Source organism: Vicugna pacos, chromosome X (assembly GCF_048564905.1).
Source record: "Vicugna pacos chromosome X, VicPac4, whole genome shotgun sequence".
Taxonomy (NCBI): Eukaryota; Metazoa; Chordata; class Mammalia; order Artiodactyla; family Camelidae; genus Vicugna; species Vicugna pacos.
The window spans coordinates 57,162,148-57,184,760 of record NC_133023.1 but is presented as its reverse complement, the minus strand read 5'-3'; the positions used below and the strand labels follow the sequence as shown (position 1 = coordinate 57,184,760).

The 22,613-nt window shown below is 42.5% G+C and overlaps 1 protein-coding gene and 1 pseudogene across 3 annotated transcripts in view; one reads left to right on the top strand and one right to left on the bottom strand.

Moving 5' to 3' along the window:
* The window catches only part of SLC16A2 (solute carrier family 16 member 2), a 93,827-nt gene that overhangs the window by 20,405 nt on the left and 50,809 nt on the right, over positions 1-22,613 (bottom strand). The gene's annotated exons all lie outside the window — the stretch shown is intronic.
* LOC102544206 (large ribosomal subunit protein uL6 pseudogene) lies at positions 9,299-9,870 on the top strand (annotated as a pseudogene).

Genomic DNA, 22,613 nt, shown 5'->3' with positions numbered 1-22,613 from the left:
TCTGGCCTTTCCAGCTCCATCCTGGACCTATTGGCCCTCAAGTTTCCTTATATTCAAAGTCTTTTCACTCAAGTGCCCAATTAGTGCCCTGGCTCCTTACCCAGGCTCACAGGCTAATGTCTTTGAAGTACAGGGAGACTGCTCAGAAAAGAACTCAAATGCGAGACCAGATTCTTCATTCCTTGGCTGCCAAAAGCCAACCTCTCTGAGCTCTCCCTCTGAGTTGAAAATGGGGGAGAGGGTACTCCAAGAGCCAAAGTCTCCAAATAAATTACAGGCTTTCACAAATTCCTGTTGTTGTGGGGAACTAATAAAAGCTCAAATGAGGGAATGATGGAGCAAAGCCAAAGAAGGAGCAAAGCCAAAGAAGGGGCAAAGCTGGGGAAGAGGTAGATGAGAGAGAGAGGTGAAGGGGCAGAGATGGCGCTATTCAAGAGCCCAGGCTTCCTGGCAAGGTGAACATAATGAAAAACTAACAAATAGGATTAGGAGGCCATGTTCTGAGGCTTGCTATCCAACTGTTGTACCCAACACTAAGTGGAGAACATGTCACTATGAATTGGAGTCTCTGTTGCCAGAAATATCCCCCTGTTTCCGCCCCATCTCCACCCTTCTTCAGAGTCCCCAGAACATAGTAAAGATACTAAACCTGATTGGGATAAGTGAGCATGGTCAGAATGGCATAAGTAGGGCATGGAGGCCATGTAGGGTGGTGGCAGGTAGCTCAGGATTGTGCCAATTGTATGCTGGCACACCTGGCTGGGTGGCCAGCAAATATTAGTAAGACAACTGAAAGCATTGGTGGAAAACACTTAAAAGGAGGCAAGTAAGGGCACTTCAGGGGTTAGTTGGGGAGCTCCAGAGGAAAGAAATGCAACACCCTGGCCTTCCTTGGGGACTGAGATGGCAGGATCCCTGCTCTTCATTCTCTCTGTGTCTGACTGGAGAGTGACCTACAGCTGAGCTTCATTTATTAACTATTTCTCTAGCCTTGTGCAGGACCTAGAGTTAACTGCTAGATAGTTATTTTTTCCAATGAGTAAATGAAATGCTCTTGTTCAGGGAAGCTAATTTCAAAGCTTTTTCTATTTTCTAATTAAACACCATGTTGAGAAGCTCTTTCTTCCAGTTCTCAGCCTCTCTAACTCCATTTACTTTGGTAGCTACTCACCACCCACTGTGTCTAGAACTCTACTCCAGATTTGTAGCAAGTCTTTATTTAAAAATTCTAGAAGTGTTTTCATATTTATCCTGGCATTTAATCCTGCCAATGTTTTATTTTTTTTCTTCATTAGAATGTAGTGGTGTTTTTCTGGGTTGGCACAGCAATACTGGAAAACATTCTTTTCCAAGCATTCAACATCTAAACAAATCCCATTTTTAACCTTCCACACTTTGTCTCAAAACATGCCAACTTTAACAGGCTACCTATTTTGAGGGTCAAAACTTGTAAAGACAAATAATCACTGAAAACGTAAGTTGTCTAATTAGCCCCTTATTACTTTATTTGGCCTCCTTCTCTGTGCTGCTATTGTTTATTTACTTTCATTTTTGGAATCTAGAGATCCAGATCTAGAGATCCAGTTCCTAATTTTACAGGTAGTCAGACTGAGGCCCAGAGAGACTCATACTTAGAAGTATCCATGTCAAGTCTGAAAATGCAGTCCTTCTAACTCCTGCCTCAGTCCTTCACAGGTGACTGGGTTTTACTTACTGGCTTATGGCCCACTGATTTGACAACAACTGGTTTAGGACAATGGTCAGTTATCTACTCTGGTGGCTAAGGTATATTACAACCATCAGTGCTTTGGAGAAACTACAAATTGAAACAATTTCCTCAGCTTTCTCTGAAATGGCTGGCCAGCACCTACAGACTCTGTGAGACACTCACCTGACAGAGACTATGGGAAAAAGGCAGGAGACAGAGACTGACAAGAAATAAGGAGACAGAAGGAGAGATACACACATCTAAAATGGAAAAAAATTGATGATAAATATCTTATTAGAACTGCAAAGTGTTAAAAATGAAAGGGTCCTCAAGAATCACAGAGGGGTAACCAAGATGTCTTCACTGGTGAATAACAAACATTTAAGGAAGAAATAATAATAATCCTACATAAACTCTTAAAATATAGAACAGGAGGTTAACACTTTCCAACTCATTCTATGAGTCCAGTATTAACCTACTATCAAAACCAGATAAAGACATTACAAGAAAAGAAAACTATAGATGAATGCCCCTCATAAACACAGTTTCAAAACCCTTAACAACATTTTAGCAAATTGAATCCAACAATATATTAAAAGGGTAACCATCATGACCAAGTAAGTATTATTTATCCCAGAAATACAAGATTAGTTCAATAACCAAAAATCAAAGGAAAATAAACAAATGGCACACAAGTCAAGGAAGAGTTTTCTTTATGATTAAAAAAAATCAGTCAATGCAGTATGTGATTATAATGGCTACAAATTTTTTAAATCCCATATGATTATCTCAATAGAAACAGAAAAAACATTTGACAAAATTCAATACCCATTCAAGATAAAAGCTCTCAGCAAGCCAGTAACAGAAGGGGACTTCCTCAACCTGATACAGGGCAACTATTGAAAAATTATAGTTAACATCATACTGGATAACAAAAGACTAAAATCTTTCACCCTAAGATGAAGAGTAAGGCAAGGATGTCGCTCTTGCTACTTTTATTTAATATTGCATTGGAAGTTCTTGCCAGTGGAATAAGACAAGAAGAAGAAATAAAAGACATAAAGATTAAAATAAGAATTACTTATAGTTTTACAACTATCTCTATTTACAGACAACATGATTGTCTATCTAGAAAATTCCAAAGACTACAAAAAAGCTACTTAGAACTAATACATGAGGTAAACAAGCTCACAGGGTGCAAGTCAGCATTCAAAAACCAATTGGATTTCTATATACTAACAATTAATAATTAAAAATTGAAATAAAATTAACATTTACAAATTACACCAGAAATTTGAAATACTTATAGATAAACTTGATAAAAATATGTGCAAGACCTATACACTGAAAATTACAAAATGTTGATGAGAGACATTAAAGAAGACCTAAATAAATGGAGGGATGTATCTTGTTCACAGGTCAGAAGACTCAATATTGTGAATATGTCCCCAAATTGTTTTATAGATATAATTAAATCCCAATCAGAATCCCAGCAAAGATTTTTTCATAGAATTTGGCAAGCTGATTTTCAAACTTACGTGTAAATGTAAAGGATATATAGAATTGCAAAAATAACATTTACATTGAAGAATAAAGTTAGAGGACTTATAACAACCTGATTTCAAGACATACTATAAAATTTCAGTAATCAAGACATTGTGGTATTGGCATAAAGATAGACATATAGATTAATAAAACAAAATAAAGAGTCCAGAAATGGGTGCACACATATATGGCTAGTTGATTTTCAACAAAAAAAATGTCAAAACAATTCAGTAGGAAAAGGATAATATTTTTCAACAAATAGTGCTGGGTAAACGGGATATCCACCTCGAAAACAATGAAGTTGAACTACTATCTTGCACCGTACTCTAAAATTAACTCAGACTGCATTGTAGACCTAAATGTAAAAATGAAAACTATAAAACTTCTAGAAAACATAAGAGAAAATCATAGTGAACTTGGGTTAGGCAAAGATTTCTTAATTAAAGCACCAAGAATAAAAATACATAAAATTGACTTCATCAAAATTTAAAAATTTAGTTTTCAATATACTTTTAAAATAATTAAAACACAAGCAACAGACTGGGAGAAAATATTTGCCAATCATATATCTGATAAAGGAGGACTCATATCCAGGGTATACGAGAATGATTTCTTATTTTCAAAAATAAGAAGCTAAAAACCCAATTGAAAACAAGCAAAAGATTTGAACTGATACTTGACCAAAGAAGATATATGAGTGGTAAAGAAATACATGATAAAATGCTCAACATCATTAACCATTAGGAAAATGCAAGTTAAAACCCAATGAGATGCCAATATACATCCATTAAATCATCTAACATTTTTTAAACTGACCATACCAAGTGTTGATGAGGATTTGGAACAACTGGAGCTCTGAGTTCCAGTTGCATAGCTACTGGGAATGTAAAATGATGCAATCATTTTGGAAAACAATTTAGAAGTCCCTCAAATGGTTAAACATAGAGTTACAATGACCCAGCAACCCCACCCCCGGACCCAAAATGAAAATAAATTGCCCACATCAAGACTTGTACATGAATATTTATAGCAATTATATTTACAATAGTAAAAAACTAGAGACAACCCAAGTATCCATCAATATGTAAATGGATAAACACATTGTGGTACATCTATAGCAAGAAATGGTATTCAGCAATAAAAAGGAATGAACTATTGATATATGAAACAACTTGGATGAATCTCAAAACAACTGTGGTGAGTAAAAGAAGCCAGATTTTAAAAATACCTACTGTTTGTTCCATTTATATAAATGTCTATAAAATGCAAAGTAATCTGTAGTGACAGAAAGAAGAGCAATGGTTGCCCATGGATAGGAGGACAAGGACTTTGGAAGATTATGATAGATATTCTCCTTACTTTGAATATAGTAATGGCTTCATGATATATACATATATTAAAACTTATCACACTATGTAGGTTAAATATGAGCTGTTCATTGTATATCAATTATATCTCAATAAAGCTGTTTAAAAATACAGTAACATTTTCCTACTTTTTAAAAAAGCTGTGTATTTTCCACAACTGAAAAATTAGAAAAACAAAGAAGCAAGGTGCAAAAAATCTTTTTCCACAATTCCAATCACTCGGAGACAAGTATTTTTACCTTGATATGTCTTCCTCCAGGTTTTTCTATACATATATCTGTATAGTTTTGTTCAAGACAGCATATACAGTACGTATCACTTACAATCTGCTTTTAAAAATTTACTCAAGTTTTAGATACCTTTCCATGTTAATAAAATTCAATACCACTTCCCCTAAAGAAAGAATGGAAGAAAGGGAGGGAGGGAGGAAGGAAGGAAGGGGGGAAGGAAGGAAGGAAGGAAGGAAGGAAGGAAGGAAGGAAGGAAGGAAGGAAAGAAGGTGGGAAGGAAGGAGAATGAGCAAACAATTGATACGTGCAACAACGTGGGTGAATCTCAAAATAATTATGTTGAGTGAAAGAAGCCAGAGCCTGCCAAAAAATACATACTGTATGTCTTCAGCTATGTAAAACTCTAGAAAAATACAAACTAATCTATAATGACAAGAAAGCATATTAGTAGTTGCCTAGAGGCGGGGAGGGGCAAGGAGTGGGGGGGGGAGGAATATAAAGAGACATGAGAAAACTTTTGGGGGTGATGGATATGTCCATTACTTTGATTGTAGTGATGGTTTCATGAGTGTGTACATATGTCAAAACCCATCAAACTGTATACTTGAAATACATGCTGTCTATTGTATATTAATTGTTCCTTAATAAAGCTTTAAAAAAAACTATTGATGAGGAAATTGAGGCTCAGAGAGGACACAAACTACTCAAGGAGACACAGCAGGTCCATTGCTGAGCCAGGACTAAAATCTCCATTTTTGGACTCTTAATCTAGTGCTCCTTCCAGTGTTCCATGATGCCTGACAGGCCTCCAATGATCTATCCAACCACCAGGGAAGAGCAGCAGGGGTCAGATGCTGATTTTCTAAGCTCTGCTTTCAGGAAGCATCAGGGCCTTTGCAGAGCCAGAACCAAAAACAAATGCCTAAATGACGAGTCCCTTCCTCCCACACCCTCAGCTTTGAGAACACTTGCGCTAAGAAGGTAGCCAATTTGGGCAGTTGAGTAGGCACTCCAAGGAGACAGGTGATCACTCTGTCTCCGGAAGCAGCTCTCCTCACACCTGTAGTCCAGCATTAGGAAGGAAACTTTGGATGATTGGCCTGAGACAGAAGACAAGGTAATCAATCCAGGGAAGACTGGCTGCCAGGATCAATAGGGCTTTGATCCTCAGAGCTGAGATAAACACTCATGTTAGCTTCACAGTTGGGGGTCTCCTGCTATGGCCTTATGAAGTATCAAAGCCAGAGGAAATCTCACTTTGACATTAGGCCATGTTCCTGCCTCTGAGCAGAAATCTGTTGACAATCCGTAGCATCTTTGGATTCCTTGTTAGAACAGAGGGATGGAGGTAGGGAAAAGATGGTAGAGGGAGGGACTGGGAAAACATGGGCAGAGCCCATTTTTCAATGTAAAATGCCTTTTCCAGGGATACTGACCCTTTCTGTTAAGTCTTTTCTGAGAGAGGTGGAGAAAATGAGGGACAAAGTAGAGGAAGAACATCAAGTCCCTGCAAGCCAGAGGATATTACAATGGTTGGCAACCTGCTTTCCAACTGGAAAATTTCCTTAAGCCTCAGCTTGGCCATCCTGGAACCAGGCTGGGACCTGTACCACTATAAGAAAGGCTCTGGGATGGATTAGTCTTTCTATAATGTATAGGTTAAGAGTGCAGGCTCTAAAGTCAGACAGACAGATCTACTTACAAGATCTACTTACTTGCTGTTTGACCTTGAGCAACTTACTTCATATCTCTAAGTCTCAGTTTCCTCATCTGGAAAATGGATATTATAAAAGTGCCAACTAAATGTTTTGTTTTGTGAAGATTAAGTGAGGTCATATAAGAGACCTGGCATGTAGATATTAACTAATGTTCTGGAGAGAGCAGATGAAAACAGTCACTCCTCTCAAGCTGCTCCTGAAGGGAAACCCACATCCACACACACATACCCCTCCTTTAGCTGTTCCAGGTTTGTTAAATGGTCATTATGCAACTGTGTCTTTGTGTGCAGAAGTTAATGACTGCTCAGAACAGTGAGTCTTCATGGCTCCCTGTGGGCTTCAGCACACCCCAAAACCTGAAATGCAGCAGCAGGAAGCCTGACCACTGGCATCTAAGAGCCAAATCCTGACCAGAGCAAATGTGAAGTGCAGTCTGGGTTTGGGCCTGGGCTGGGCACTGGTTACTTATTTAAGAGGTGACTCTGCAGGAAGTGTGGGAGTGGCAGAGTTGACAGAGGGATGGATGTCAAGGTTTCAAATCCCTTCTTCCAATTCAATCTACCAGGAGGAGTAAATCACCATGATGGCAAGGATGGGTAGGTAAAAGGGGAAGGAAATAGCCACTCATGCCAGCACTGAGCAAGCCAGAGCTCATAGTCAAGATAAACCTTTTGGCAGCAAGGGAGAAAGTTCCAGCACCTTTATGTTTTAATTTCAATACCACCTTACCTTTGAAAAGTCCTTTTATCTTCCAAACCCTTTTTCTGCATTTATCTTATTACATCCTCATGGCAACGGTATAAGATAGGCCAGCAAATGTCCTCCCCTAACTCTTCTTTCTTCATAGTAGTAGTAGCAGTAATAGCTGACACTTGTATAGTGCTTACTATGTGGCAGGTACTATGTTCAATTCCTTATGTATATTAGCTATGTAATGTCATTTAATCCTCATGACAACCTCATAAAGCAAATACAGTTAGCATCCCCATTTACTTTCTCTCAAGTAAGTAAACAGGCCAAGAGGAATTTGGTGACTAGACTAGATCACATGGCTAGTAAGTGGTAGAGGTAGAACATCAACCCAGGTCTTTCTGACTTTAAAACCCTTAGCTAATCTTAGCTACTCTGCTATTTTGCAAAGGAAGAAAATGGAGCCAGAGAGTTTGAGTGGCTCGCCCAAGGACACAAAGCAAGCTAGTACCAGAAGGAGGCCTAACTTGAGACCTTCTGCCCTCAGTCTAGTGTTCATCCCCTTATTCCCAATTGTATCCCACACCATCACTGGCATGTTTTTCTGGCCATTGGTACTACTTTCCAGGCACCCTGTGGTCACCATGTACTTGGATTACCAGAGATCAGGTAAACATGTCACCTACCAGCAAAGTCAGAATTTAATCTTTCATTATTTTATGATACTTGCTCTATAGATGAAGTAACCAAGGTGCAAAGAAGGTAAACAGCTTACCCCAGGTTTCCCACTGTGCCAGGAGCAGAGAAATTCCTCGAAGTTATTAACTCTCAAGTCTGGGCTTGTTTCACTTGAATACCTATGTGTGTGCCCACAAGGCAGCAAAGAAAGCAGTGTGGGTCAAAAGAAAATAAGACAAAAGAAACCCAGTATACTCCCTGTCTCCTTTTAATTGGATCTGTGGAGCCCTCAGGGCTGGGACAAAGGGAGCTGACACAGAAGTGAGGTGGCTGAAGAGAATGTCAGGGGTTTGCAAGGATAGGAAAAGAGAGGTTTGAAAAATCATATAATTTGGGTAGAGGTAGAGGGAAGGAAATGTTAGGATCTTGAAGGCTTGGAATATCTTTTTGTAGAGGCTTTGTGGTGTCCTCAAAGTGGGTGAGGAGAGAACAGGAACACAGGCAGAGTTGTAAATACATTTTACTTTGGTCTTCAGCCATGAAACCAGCACTGACTAAAAACCTGCCAGGATTTTGGACTGGTACCAGAGACTGGGGAAGCTATGGTCCCAGGGACTGAGGTCTGGCCAGTCTAAGTAAAAAGCTAACACACACGTAAAGGTAGCTTGTCTGGTGATCCCAAATGCCAGCCTGGGGACCATGCTTGTTTGGTTGCATCTGTACCACCTAGGTAATTCAAAGGCACTGCCAAGTTTGGGAGGCTCTGGATTGGCTCAACTAGTATTGTTCATTGTCAGGGACAATGGTGGGGAGTAGGGAGAGCAGGAGGAGGAGGTCAGAAGGACCATTTGGCTGGAGCTCTCATTCAGAAAAGGTCTCCAATGTAGACCTCATTAATCTGGTAATTATCTCATGAATGACATATATTGATTGTGCCATATTTATGTGATGTGTGTTAAAATGATTAGTTGCTAAAGGTAAATATTTCAAAACTACCACAGTTTTTGACAGCATATTTTGGCACTTCTTTATTTAAAAGTTTCCAGAGAACCTCACAAAATGGGTATGTCTTGAGCCTTTCTCCAACTCTGAGTGTGGGGAAGCTTTGAGTGACAGGGTCAGAAAAAGGACCTGGATCTTCAGGCACTGGAAGAGACTACACTCTTCATATGTTTATATGGAATGTTAAAAATATAACTGTGATCATTGTGTCTGTAAGTTTGGAGGCAGAGTTGGAAACCACCACTGAGGAGGCCAGTGTCAGAAATTTTTAGGGAGCGTAGGAGGTAACCTGAACTAAGGACTTGCCATGGGTGAAGACTTAAGACTGAACCACACCTCTTTGCCGCATCTATTGTGAGAATGAAGACCATTCTCAGCAATCAGAAATTTCCAGAAAATGTCGATATCACTTTGAAGGGACTCACAGTTATTGTGAAGGGCCCCAGAGGCACCCTGCAGAGGGACTTCAATCACATCAACGTAGAACTCAGTCTCCTTGGACAGAAAAAGAATAGCCTCTGGGTTGACAAGTGGTGAGGAAATAGAATAGAATGGCTACTGTTCACACTATCTGTAGTCACGTACAGAACATAATCAAGGATGTTACACTGGTCTCCTGTTAGAAGATGAGGTTTGTGTATGCTCACTTCCCCATCAAAGTCATTATTCAGGAGAATGGTTTGCTTGTTGAAATCTGAAATTTCTTGGGTGAAAAATACATATGCAGGGTTCGGATGAGGCCAGGTGTTGCTTGTTCAGTATCTCAAGCTCAGAAAGATGAGTTAGTTCTTGAGGGAAACCACATTGAACTGGTATCAAATTCAGCTGCTTTGATTCTGCAAGCTACGACAGTTAAAAACAAGGATATCAGAAAAATTTTGTATAGTATCTATGTTTCTGAAAAAGGAACAGTTCAGCAGGCTGATGAATAATACCTAAGTTGTCCAGGTACAGAAAAAGCAAGATGGGTACAGAAAGAGCAAGATGCCAGATGACTCTTCAGATTCATTTGTGATATCTTAAGGATACAATAAAAGCTGTGTTGATTGGGGGTAAAAAAGGACTGGACCACATACACAAGAGTTTGGCATAACAACACTGCTTATCTAAACCAACCTTCTCATTCTATGCATGGAGAAAGTGAGGCCCAGGAAGATTAAATGTATCGCCCAAAGAAGTCACTAATCTTTTAGTGCCAGAGCCTAAACTAATATGTTATATATTTCTAGTACACAAAGACTTAAGATGTTAAAAAGTGACAGGACTCTTTCTGGAGAGGGGGGAGGAGAGAACTAAGGAGGACTCCAAGGTTTCAAGTATGTACATGCATCCCAGATAGTTCTTGAACCCAGGACCCTCCCACCCTGTGGAAGATAAACAGGATTTCAGGAAACACTTCAAAGAAAGTGGCTGAGGTCCTACCCCTAGGGGCTCTTGCCATGTAGTGGGTCAGGGGCTGGTCTGGGCCCTGGGTGAGGATGCCCACCTGGTGGGTTTTGGTGGAGCAGCAGGTATCAGTAAAAGCCAGGCTGCCCAGGTCCTACTGCAGCCTGTTCCATTCTTCTATGTGGGTGGCATTTCCCAAGGGCCAGGGTGGGGGCAGGGTGTAAAAGCTAGCTAGCACCAAGGTGAAAGGAGCAGAAGCTATTTGTTGAGACATGTGCTCTTTGGAGGAGGTGGCCTCCATGCCAAGACAAACTCCTTCAGAAATAAATATTGTACATAAAAGACTAATTATGGGTTTGGAATTTGGGGTTTAGTAGGAGAGAACTGGCTCTGTTCAGGATGAACTTTTGCCATCTGCAGTGCTAGGCTGCAGCCGGGGAACATGAGAGAGCAAGGTGGGAAGTGAGTCTCTCCGGTACCCATCAGCAGTCTCCTCTGGCTAGGAGGTGACGTGTATCTAGGGGGAAAACAGTTTTACAAAGTTGGTTTTACAAGGAACTGAAAGAGAAGGGAGCTGGAACAGAGATGGCACCCACCAGAGATGGCGGCAGCTGCACTGAGATCTTCCCCTTTGCCATTTTTGCCCAAGGGACTACAGTTGTACCCTCTCCAACCTTCCTACTAAACTGGCTTGTGCTGTCGTCAACAACTGCCACTAAAAAGGCTCTTCACCACCAACCTGGAGATAGTAGCCCTCTGTCCCCTCCCATCCTGCACTGCTTTCTCTCTGCATTGTCTGCCCAACCCAGGTAAATACTATCTCCAACAGGGCACAAGTGGAAGCCAAGCAGCTGTTCTGTACACATCCCAGGCCTCTCTGGTGAGAGACATTTCAGCATAGTCTGACAATTGGATGCCCAGCTCTAGCTTCATCATTTACCTTCTATATAACTTTAAGCAATTAACCCCTTCAAACTAATTTTTCTATTCTGTAAAATGGGGGTAGTACTAGTCACATTATATAGTTATTATAAGGAAGGACTGTATAAAATAATGCATCTGAAGGAAAATGAGTGGCGTGTAAGGAAGGAGAGCACTTGATTTATCATCCCAGTCATGCCAATTTTGAGGGCGGATTTCCATTTCAATAATTAGAATGGTGGGGTATAGCTCAGTGGTAGAGTGCCTGCCTAGCATGCATGAGGTCCTGGGTTCAATCCCCAGTACTGCCATTAAAAATAAATAAGTAAATCCAATTACCTTCACCCTCCAAAAAAACAAATTTTTTAAAAATTAGAATGGGACAACATTCATAAACTGATACATATAGTTATTCTATTTATACAGGTTACCTATTATTAAGAAACTTGAGTTTCCGTCCTGCAAATGATAGCTACTTAACATTGAGCAAACTCCCTCCTTTATTTGAAATGCAGTCTGTCTATCTATGAGGTAGAGTAAATAGGGAACAGGCGTAGGCTCAGAAATGCGTTGAGGTTGAAAACTATTTCTTAGCAATTCATCAGGACTCTGAATTTAACTCCAGAATATAACCCCGTAATAAGCATGGCTTTAAATTACTAATAACTGAGTAAAATACAGATTTCCGACTTTCTGATCTCCGCAATAAGGGCAAGAGCCCTGTGTTCTCTGGTCTCAGTTCCCAGCTCTGAGAAGGAAGAGGCTGGGTGCCATCACCCCTGTGCTTTCTGTCTCAAGTCAGATAGGGGTGGGCCACAGCATGGGGGAGAGAAGGAAGTGTCAGCCCCAAAGGAACAGAAGCCCACTGGGATCATTGTTTTTCATGGGCACAGGCCCCAAACGAGGCCAGTGGCAAAGAGAGACCATATGGACAGAGAGTCGGAGGGAGAGATGCCCCAGGGCCCTTCTGTTTCTTTTCCAAGAAAACAAACAGTTCCTCAATAGCTCAGTACTTATGAAACAGCCTGGAAACCAGAAAACTCAGAAACTAAACAACAGAAATGACCAGGTAGCTAAAATAAGGCATTTCCTTACTTTTCCCCTGAACGTTCCACTTAAACATCTCCGTGTGTCACTGAACTCAGTAACTAAAGAATCCACAAGTTTCCCCATACTTACCCCCCTTCTTTTCTGTGTCACACACCTCCCCCCCTTAACACACACTCAGGGATGCATGGAGAAAAGGGGCAGACTTGCTCAGTGCCCTTTATGTTAATTGCCAAGGTCAAAGGAAGCAAAATCACGAACACAGGTTTAAAGAAAGAAATGTCTTGGCCCTCTGCATGAGTGTGGGAAAAAAGAAAACTGTTTTTCAGAACAATTGAACTGTTATTGATCTTTTGAGACCTCACACTCCACACTTTTCATCACCCAACCAGCAAGAGTGAGGGCACCCAGCTCATAGGCAACTTCTGCTCAGAAGAGCCCCTAGAGACTCAACAGGGAGTTTTGAGGTCCCGACCACTACTTTGAGAACCCCTGACAAAGGGGAGCCTCACCTCTTCTCCAAGCCCCAGAAATGACCCAATTCTTACTGGCCTGACAAAAAGTTCCAGAGGGTCAGCCACACCCATGGCCACAGCTGCCTGCCCTGAAGAGGGAAGGCCAATTGCTCCCCAAGGCTGCCTTCCCAGCCAACCAGAACCAACTCCTCCAGAAATGGGCACAGGCAGCCAGGAAAGTGCCTGCAGGACAGGACTGTCCCTGAGCCCATGAGGTGGGCTCTGCTGGGTTCCCACAGCCCCCGGCTTCCTTCAGCCTGGGGGTAGCGCCATGGGTTGGACTTTCCTCTCAATCACTGGCCTGTCTAGCTAGGCTGCCAGCTCTGCAAGGTCAGGGACCACGTCCCACTTGTTCACTGCTCGGTTCCCAGTCCCTGAGTCACTATCTGCTGAATAAATGAAGTAGCTGGGATACGCAGTGTCTCCCGGTGGGGTGGACAAGATAGAGTCCCAGCTCAGGCACTTGGCAGGAGACGTGCTTGTGATGTCTTCTCCTGTGGCCTGTGTGCACGTGAGTCCGCACATATGCATGTGTGTGTGTGCAGGTGCAAGCACGTGTCCTGTGTTCCCCCAGGAGATCCCAGGAGCTCCCTGAGGGTGGATTTTCATTCACATCAACTCTGCTCCTTTTGAGGACTCCTCGCCATCACTTGCCCTGCCCGGGAAGGATCCTGCCTGAGGAGGTCCCCAGCTCTTTCCTGCCCCAAGCTCCTCCCTGTCCCAGCTCGGTGTGGCCTTGGACGAGTCCCTGTTTCCTAGTCTGGAAAGTGGAAATATTGGGCTCCACGGAGGGCATGGAGCCGCAGTTGCTCATCTACATGGTTTCTGAGCACTGTTACCTCTTGAACACCTCGAGGATTGCAGCAGGGACGTGAGGGCTGCAGGCCCCACTCTCCCACCGTTGTGACTTGAGTTGTGGTGACGAAAACGGCTGTCACTCCCCCAGGTCCTTCAGGATCAACCAAGAAGCTTATCCAGACTCAGCCTCAGCCAGAGGAAACAAGGCTTAGAAGAGGGTAGGACGCAGGCAGGAAGACCCTCCTGACTGTAAAGATCATTAAAAGCAGCCAGCACTTACCAAGGAGTGTTGTGGGTCTTCCTTTCCTGGAGATCACAGAAACATGGAAGCTAGTGGACCCCTGGAGATCAACTAGTGTAGCCCCTCATTGTATAGATGAGGAAACTGAGACCCACAGGGAGGAAGTAGCCCGCCCGGGCCACAGAGCAGCATAACGAAAGAGCACAGACCCAGACCTGCCACCAGGGCTCTCCGGCCAGAGCAGATTCCATTACTCCAAGCTGATAGGCCGCCTTCAACCACAGGACAACCTGGGCGATTCTCTGGAGCGTCTTCCCTGCCCAGATGAAGACTCTCTGAGGTCCTCAGAAGGTAAATGGCCTGTGGGAGGGAGGGGTGAGGCCAGAGGCCCCTGTCCTCAGGACACCCAAACCCAGGCTGCTCCCTGGACACGCCCTTGCCCATCTCTGAGGGCCAGAGAGATCACTGTCACTCTGGAGTGTCCGATGGCTGCTCCTGCCTGGGGTCCAGGATCTCTCCTCAAAGATTCCCTTATACATCCAGCCCATTCACCCTCCAGAAGGCCACTCAGTCAGTCAGTCAGTCAGTCAGTGAGCCACCCTTTGGGGAGCACCATCCAAAAGTGCTCTGGGTGAGGCTCAGCTGGGGCGGGTCACAGACATCCAGAACCAAGGTCCCTGCACTTGGGGAACTTCTGGAGGAGAACCTCTGGGTGAGGGAAGACTGAGGTACATGCACCCAAGGGCAGACACTTGGGAAGAGAGAAATGGGCCTTGGGAGGTTAGAGGGGGTGGGATCGCAGGGGTCTTTGACAGATGCTGGGTAGGACCTGGACTAGAAGGTGGGGACAGGGTGGAGCCCTTCCCTGCCTCTTTCTTAAAGCCTTCCCTCAGCTTTCTGGAAGCAGGACAGGTGGAGGTGGCAGAAGATGGTTGTCAGAACACACACAATTCAGAGTTTAGATTTCAGACATGAGTTCCCGGCCTGGCCCAGTGCCTCAGTAGCTTGGCGACCTTGAGCTCTTCATTTCACCGCTTTGAATCTGTCTCCTCATCTCAAAATTTGGGAATTAATAATGTCTCATGTAACTCAAGGCAGAGCTCACAAGAGGTCTCAGGAAGAGCCCAGGGGTCTGTGGTTTCCAGGATCATTCTGGTCCCATGTTATTTCAGTATACTGTGGGGACCTACCTGGGACCCAGAGTTGGCATAAAGATTATTTTAACTGAAGACATTTGAGATTCAACAGACAACGAGGAAAACAGCCTTCTTGGAGCTTCCCTTATCTGACTAAAAACAGCAACTTCTGGGAAATGAGGCTGCCAAAAATTCCTTCTCAGGGTGGGTCTACTCCCAGAAGGTAGACTGTGAATAAAACCGACCCCAGATCTTTTCTCCAAGTGAGTTTTGTGGTCCTGAAGAAGACAGAAAGGCCACTCTCACATCTGTATAGACAAACATTACAAGCTCTCTTATCAAGTATTTGTTCTTCTGAAAATCCATGTGTCTTTCCAAAAAGTCCTTTATATACCAGGCAAGTGCTTTCCCCCCGCCCACTTCACCTATTAAGATGGTATATATACCCCAAATTCCAACCACTCCTTTGAGTCATCATCACTGAGTTCTTCTGTGTATATGGAGGTTGTGCAGATAAATAAACTCTGGGCTTTTTCCTCCTGTTGGACTGTCTTTTATTGGTTTGATTTGCAGGCCCCAGGCACTGAACCTAAGAGAGTAGAAGGAAACTTCCTTACCCTAGAATATTCAGAAAGGGGAACCTATAGATTAATGTGTGGACTTTATATCTTGACTCAAATAAACTGAAAAAAAAAACAGTCAGCACTTCATGACACTGATAAGGCATTTGAAGTTTGAACACTGCCTAGGTATTTGATGCTATTATGGAATAATTGTTAAGTATTTGAGGTGTTATAGTGGCACTGCCGTTCTATTAAAAAGAGAGTTCTTGTGGTTCAGAATTCCATACTGAAATGCAGATACAATGATGTGATACCTGGCTGGCAGTTGATAATTGCTGATGCTGGGTGACGTCCACAGGAGGCTTATTATGCTATTCTACTTGGATATAGGCTCGAAGTTTTCCATAACAAAAAGTTTAACATATGAAGGAGAAAAAGGTGGATCTAGGAGGTGTTTACCCAAATGTGGCTTGTCTGCCTTTGGAAGACTTATTATAGGGAACAAGAAATCACAAATTCAAGGAAAGGCTGATATCTGTTTTGAGAGCAACAGTGGCATATGACTGGAGACAGTGATTTCGCCCCCTCATTTCAGCCCCCTCATTAGGCAGCATCTGTGCTGCTCTTCTCAGCCTGTGGCAGCCCAGTTTGGTTGCCAGGCAATGGAAGCCAGAAGCCAGAAGCCCTTTTCTTGGGAGGGAGAAAGGGGGAAAGGGAGGGAGAGAAGCAAGGAGGGAGAAGGCAGAAAGAAGCTGCTCGGGAGGAAGGCTTGTCCCTGCCGAGGGGCCCGGCCCACGGGGAAAGAAGGGAGGCGGGGGCCCCTTGCTGGATGCTGGTCTCCCTCAGCCCTCACTTTCCTCAGTCTATTCCTCGGGGGACCCTCATTGTCAGAGCTTGAGGCCGCACAGAAGGAGTAGGGGCCTACGCAGGCAGGTGCACCTCCTGCAAAGACCAGTGAGGTCTGTGATTAAGTAAGACACCGTCAGCATCCATTCAGAGTCAGAATTCCAGACAGGCCACTCCTCGCTGATGCTCCTGAACTCTTACTGAGTTAAAAAAAAAAATCTAGGAAAGGAGCTCGTCAAATGCGAAACCTGTACTGGTGATCACCCTGAGTTGGGGCCAACCCAAAAGGCAGGAGGGCAGGAAGCTTCTTCGGGGTGGAGAAACCTGTCCTCGCTGTCCTTTGGGGAAGGAAGGCAGAACCCTCTGGTGCTGCGCAGTGGCCTGGCAGTCTCATGGATGCTGACAGTGTTGAGGAACTCTGTTCTGGCAGTGGTTCAGACCCAGCTATCACGGAAAGGCTGTATGGGCCTGAGCCCACCTCTGACTCTCAATGTCCTGATCTCTGGAAGCCCAGGGAGTTACCTTGTATTACATTGCATCCCTTCAGCTCAGATGGGCTGGGATTACAATGTGCCCCCACCCCCACCCCTGGGCAGGAATTGCTCTCACCCAGGGCCAAAGGAGCCTGGCCCACCCTACTCCCACCCACAGGGCCAGACTGGAGGAACCAACAGAGCCAGTGACCTCTGAGAGACAGAGGGAGGGCACTTCCTAGAGCTACCCTGCTGTGATCATGAACCACCTCCTGCTGGCCTAGGGGGTGGATTCAGAGGGGCTCCAGGAAGGCAGGATGGGGGTGAGGTCAGGCAGCTGCCCCAGGGATAAACCTTTCAAGACCCAGCATCTGAGAAAGGAAGGCTGTGTGTGCTCCATGAGAAAAACATCAGGGAGGCCAGCAGTCAGGAGCTGAGCAAGAGCAGGGCCCAGACAGCCCCCCTCTTTTCTGCAGCATCTTTGTGGCTTCTAGTTGCTAGGAGCAGGCTCTTCCGTTGCTAAGCAACTGGAGCCTGGTGGATTAAAACCAATTTCCTGAGCTCACTGGAAGGGGGAGGGAGAGAAGGTGCAATGCAGATGCCCTGAGGAAGCTCATCCCTGCCTCCAACCTTTGTTGGCAGATGCAGGTGGAGGTGAAGGGCAGGTGAGGTGCAGCTGGGAGCTGACCCCTAGGGAGAAGAGGGGGGGACTGGGGGAGGGCTATGCACCAGGTATTCATTATCAAGACCAAAAGACCAGAGTGAGACTGGCAATTAAGATGCCAATTAGAGCACTAATGAATACTAACGCTGCTCCTTTCTGAAACCCCAGAAAAGGCCTGCAGTCCCTGGGGTGTTCCTGAGCCACCTGACCAGGCCAGACAGGACTGGGCAAGGTTTGTCTTCCAAAAATGGGACGATTAGAGCATTTTAGGGTCCATGGGCCACCAAGAGTCCTGGGGTCCAACCTCTTGTTGAATGATAGAGGCCCCTCAACATGCTGCCCTCTGCTCTCTGCTTAGATAACAACCACAGGATGACAGGGAGCTCAATTCCTCCTGCAACAGCCCTCTCTTACCTTCCCCCTAGAAGGCGCCTCAGGGGCCAGGGGAGTCCCATCTGCCTTGCTTTTGGGACCTGTAGAGTCTCTCTTCTGTGAAGCCTCCCTCCCCCACCTCTTGCCTCTTGCCACTACTCAGAATAGATGGTAGCCTCACCATGACTTGGTGCCTTCTGATTCCCCACCCCCAGCCTGGTCTTTAGATTCCTTAAGGGGCAATCCACTATGATTCACAAATTTATGAGAGGTCCTGGACCCAATTCCTGCTCATGTCCAGGCTTCTCCTACAACCCTGCTCTGATGGGATCTTGGCTCAGAGAGAAAGATGAAGCCTATGCGAGAGGTGTTTACAAACTTAACAGAGAAAGTTCCAGTTCTGGGACAGGGATGTTATGAGTCTTGTGGACCCATTTTCTAGTGAAACAACCATAGTTGGTGTAATTTATTAAACTTATTAAATATTTGTTCTAAAATGTCATACAGCAAATGGAGCAACATATATTCAAGATATTCTAATAAATCTTGGTAAGAACAGCAATTATCTATGACATTTGAGCCATGACTTGCTCCCATCCCTGCCTTCTCTAGTTCAGTGTGATATAAGCTCTATTCTAGGTGAGTGTGGCCAATAATAGGGGGCTCTCTCTTCCTCTAGCTCCTAGTACTGGGCTACAGTTTAATTCCTCAAAGGATAGGTTGCAGGAATCTCTCATCCCTTCCCCAGCTCTTTGTTGCAGAAGCATTGCGTCAGACAAGTAGGGCCAAGATGACTGGGGACACTTTCTACCACCCAGCTCCTACTGGTATGATCCAGGCATGGCAGGCTAAGAATATTGTCTGTGATAACCTCTTCCTTAATTCATTCATAGGGTGGAGGTTACATGCTAGTAAAGACAAGTCAAGAAAAGCAGTAACTACCATCTTGCCTAGCACCCTGTTCATACAGCAGTGATGCCACTCTGGGAGATATGGGGTACTGTCCCCACCTCCAGCTCAAGTTCCACCCAACGCGTTCCACCAGAGGAAAAGCAGTCTTTTAAGATTGGAGAGCTCCTTAGCTCTTCCTAAAAGGACTAATTTTATTTAGAAAAGAGAGCAGTTCTTTCCTAAGAGTATTATCAGAAACAACGAAGCTCTTGGTGGCGAGCATTTAAGAGGGGACTGGGAGCATCATGATTTTATTAGCAACTGTAGAATGGTAGGGCAGGTAGAAGTTTAACAGAGAGAACTTGGGAAAGAACTAAGAAGAACTATTCTAGGGTCTGAGCAAGCCTCCAAGACTGATAGCACCCTGTCCCTGCAATGGAGCAGCAAGTTTAATCAGATTGTGGAACAATTTATGCCCACAGGCATCATTAAAAAAACAATACTGAAATTAAGAAGCAATTAGTAGAGGTTAATAGCTGGGTGTGATACCGCTAGAGATAGATCAGCCAGAAGCTAAATGGTGATCTCAGGGAAATAAACAGAGATCCAATTTGAAACCACAGTAATCACTGGTAGTAGTTATGCTGTGTACATGCCCATGGCTGTGACTTTTGAGGAGAGACACAGAGGTTGTATACTGCAAGGGATAGACTTCACCAACTTAGTCCAGAAAAGTTAGTAACAGTATGTGGAGTTGCTACAATATATTATCTGACATATCTAGTTTTCAACAAAAAATTATGAAATATGCAAAGAAACAGGAAAGTGTAACCCATAAACAGGAATTAAAATCAGGCAATAGAAACCTTCTTGAGGGGACCAAATGGTAGACTTAGGAGACAAAGAAGCTATTATAAATATTTTCAAAGAAATGAAGGAAATCATGCTTAAAGAATCAAAAGGATGCATAATGACAGTGTCTCATCACAAACAGAATACCAATAAAGAGACAGAAATTTTTAAAAGGAACCAAAGGGAAATTATGGAGTTGAAAAGTACTATAAGTGAAATGAAAAATGTAATAGAGGAGCTCAACAGCAGATTTGAGAAGAAAGAAATCAGCAAATTTGAAGGTAGATCAATATGTTTTGCAAATTGAAAAAGATTGAGAACATAGAATGAAGAAAAATAAACAGAAACTCAAAGAAATTTGGGACACCATTAAGCCCACCAATATACATGCAGTGTGATTCCAGAAAGAAAGGATATTCAAAAAAAAGAAGAAGAAAACATTAATCTACACACCTAAGAAGCTCTACAAATAACAACAGGATAAACACAAGGAGAGACATCCCAGACACACCATAGTCAAAATGCTGAAAGCCAAAAACAAAGGGAAATCTTGAAAGTAGCGAGAGAAAAATGATTCATCGTGGACCAGAAAAACTCCTTAAGATTAACGGCTGACTTCTACCAAAAATAATAGAGATCACTAGGCAGTTGTATGACATATCTAAGTGGTGAAAGGTAAAACCTCTCAACCAAAAATATCTTCCATAGAATGTCCAAAATAGGCAAATCCATAGAGGCAGAAAGTCTCCAGGGGCTGAGGGATGATGAGGTAGGGAAGAGACTGCTACTAGGTACAATCTCCTTGGAGTGATTGAAATGTTCAAAAATTAGAGAGTGGAAATGATTGGAAAGCATTGGAAGTATACAAAAAAACACCAAATTATACACTTTAAAAGGGCAAATGTTATGGAATGTGAATTTTTATCTCAATAAAAAATTGTAAAAATAAAGACCACAAAACACTAACCTAATTTTCCAGCTAAAGAAACTAGAAAAAGAAAAGCCAACTAAACCCATAGCATGTAGAAGGAAGGCAATAATTAAGACCAGAACAGAAATAAATAAAATAGAGAATAAAAACAATGGACAAAATCAATGAAACCACAAGTTAGTTCTTTGAAAAGATCTACAAAATTGGCAAATCTTTAATCAGGTTGACCAAGACTAAAAAAAAAAAAAAAAGAGAGCGAGAGAGAGGACTCAAATTAGTAAGATTAAGTACAAAGAGGGGCTATCACTATGACCTTATGTAAATAAAGAAGTATAAAGGAATACTATGAACAATTGTATGCCACTAAATTAGATAACTTGGATGAAATGGACAAATTCATACAAAATCACAAACTACCAAAGTTGATGCAAGAAGAAACAGAACACCTGAAAAGAGATATAACAAAAGATTAAATTCGTAATTAAAACACTCCCCCCCCCTCAAAAAAAAATAAAAACCAAGCCAAATGCCTTTACTAATGAACTATACCAAACATTTAAAAAAGAATTAATACCAATCTTCACAAACTCTCCCTAAACAGGAGGGAACATTTCCCAATTCATTCTAAGAGGCCAGTGTTACCCTGATACCAAAGCCAGCCAAAGTCATCACAAGAGAAGAAAAATACAGACCAATACCTCTTATGAACATTGATGTGAAAATCCCCAACAAAACACTAGCAAATTGAATAGAGTAATGTTTAAAAGAAGATTATACATCGTGACCAAGTAAGGTTTATCTCAGGAATGCAAGATTGACTTAAAATCTGAAAATCAAATAATGTAACACACTGTATCAATAGAATGAAAGACAAAACCCACATTATCTCTTGGATGCAGAAAAAGCATCTGAAAAAACACAATTCCTTCATGACAAAAGCATTCAACAAACTAGGAACAGAAGGAAACTTCCTCAGCCTGATAAAGGCAATCTATGAAAAACCCAACACTAATAGCATACGTATTGGTGAAAGACTGATTACTTTCCCCCTAAGATGATAAACAAGACAAGGATATCTGCTATCATCTTGTCTACTCAGCTTTGAACTTGAGGTTCCAGCTAGGCCAATTAGGCAAGAAAAATAAATAAAAGGCATCCAGATTGGAAAGGAAGAAATAAAACTATCTCTATTTGCAGATAACACAATCTTGTATATAGAATATCCTAAGGAATCTACAAAAAAAAACCCCTATTTGAACAAATAAATTAGCTCATCAAAGTTGCAGGATACAAGATCAATATAAAAAGATCAATTGTACTGTATACTAGCCACAAACAATCTGAAAACAATTCCATTAACAACAGCATCAAACCACGAATTATTTAGGAATAAATTAAACAAAAAAAATAAAACTTATATTCTGAAAACTATAAAACATTGTTGAAGGAAGTTAAAGAAAATCTAAATAAGTGGAAATACATCCCATCTTCATAGGTACAAAGATTTAATATTGTTAAGATGGCAATCTCTCTAAGTTGACCTACAGGTTCAACACAATCCCTATCAAAATCCCAGCTGTATTATTTTTGCAGAAATTTACAAGTTGATCCTAAAATTTGTATGGAAATTTAAGAGACCCAGATGGCCAGAACAAAACTGAAAAATTTGAGGGCTCACACTTCCTGATTTAACATTTACTACAAATCTACAGTAATCAAGACAGTGTAGTACTGGCATAAGTATAGACACATCTATTAATGACATAAAACTGAAAGTCCAGAAAAAATTACATTTATCGTGAATTTATTTCTTACAAATGTGCCAAGATAATTCAGTGTAGAAAAAGTAGTGTCTTCAATAAATGGTGATGAGTCAGTTGGATATCCACATGTAAAACATTTAATTTAGACCCCTACATCATGCTAATATATACAAATTACCTCAAAATGAAGCATATTCCTAAATGTAAGAACTAAAACTATAAAACTCTTTGAAGAAAGCATAGAAGTAAATCTTCATGACCTAAGATTAGGCAATG